Genomic DNA, 1,343 nt, shown 5'->3' with positions numbered 1-1,343 from the left:
GAGCGGAGTAACTCAGCTTTCTCCCTATCCTTCCTCGCCATGTTAGCCATAGATGAGCAATGGAGCTCTCACGTGACTGAAGCTCACACCCGATGGAAGATCTCAGGTCACGCCACTGCGCCATCCGTGGGGCCACCCCCAGTATTCTTGGGTGGTGCGTTGGCCATGACGATTTCGACCACTTCCGGATTGCTATTGACTGCAGCGTTCTGGGTGCGATGGTCGGACTCAACTAGCTTGTAGGCATCAAAAATTGTCGATAGGTCCCCACTCACAGCTCGGTGTTAACGATCGACGATTGAACGTCACTACCCGGTACACAAGAATTCAAATGACACCGGTGAGCAATTGAAGCAAACCGACGGGTTATGTGAGCCGACAGAATATCAGAATCACCGGGATACGGGTTGACCGAAAACCCCGCGATCACCGCAATTGGACCAACGCCCGCCGTGTCCCGATCACCCCACTGATAATCCAACCGTCGGGGCCTACAGAGCTCGTCGTCAAGATTCCAACGCATCCGAAATAACTCAAATCCGAGTTCGGACAAGAAATCAACGAAGAATCAACGGCGGGACAACGGCGGGACCTCGGACTGAACCGGGGCACCTTGGGACACCTCGGCAGGCTCGAAACACCCGAGGGGTGTCTTGGCAAAGCCAAGACACCCCAGGGGTGTCTCGGCCAGGCCGAGACACCCGTCATAAGAGTATCGGCCCAAGCTGCTGGTCCTATGATGACACTCTCTTATTAGTCAAAATGAAAATTTAGACGAATAAGAAGAATTGGGATCTGCATACCTGTAGATCCATTATCCGCGGGCATTTGAGGGATGTCAGGAGTCATATGAGAATCAGTCCTAGCGGCTGGTCCTATGATTGCACTCATTAGTCAAAAGACAGATAAACATAGGAAAGTACAATATCCCTGAATCGTATACATACCTGCAAGCCCGTCGCTCTGAGGCAAACTGGATATGCCAGGGATAGATACCGGGCTAACTCCAATGGTAGACGCTGCGATAATCAATCATTCATTAGTCATATGAAATATCGGGCAAGAGGGAGAAAATCAGATATATACCGGTAGATGAATCGTTCCCGAAGAATGGTCTCTCGGTCCCTCTGGAAGTCTGCTCAGCCAGCATGTCAGCTAATAAGCCGGCATCCGGCTTCGAGAAGCTTGGCCCCTCCATCGCAACATCTGCAGGGTAACCCAAATGTTGAAGGATGAGGAAAGCTCAAACGAGAAATCTTCCTTCACCTTACATAAGGAAAATGACATTGGATGCGGATATACCTGAATAAGGGATTGTGGGCTCAACATTATTTATCTGCTCA

The 1,343-nt window shown here is 50.5% G+C and overlaps 1 long non-coding RNA gene across 1 annotated transcript; it reads right to left on the bottom strand.

The window, feature by feature from the left end:
• Positions 1 to 704: 704 nt before the first annotated feature.
• LOC109828513 lies at positions 705 to 1,125 on the bottom strand. The gene is made up of 4 exons (XR_002243731.1): positions 1,087 to 1,125; positions 948 to 1,019; positions 804 to 875; positions 705 to 734 (listed from the first exon to the last, which is right to left on the bottom strand). It is a non-coding gene; the product is annotated as an uncharacterized LOC109828513 (long non-coding RNA).
• Positions 1,126 to 1,343: the final 218 nt, after the last annotated feature.

The sequence above is a fragment of the Asparagus officinalis genome, unplaced genomic scaffold (genome assembly GCF_001876935.1).
Source record: "Asparagus officinalis unplaced genomic scaffold, Aspof.V1 AsparagusV1_Un1910, whole genome shotgun sequence".
NCBI classification, from domain to species: Eukaryota; Viridiplantae; Streptophyta; class Magnoliopsida; order Asparagales; family Asparagaceae; genus Asparagus; species Asparagus officinalis.
The sequence above is the reverse complement of the archived record's forward strand: the minus strand, read 5'-3'. Positions and strand labels throughout refer to the sequence as shown.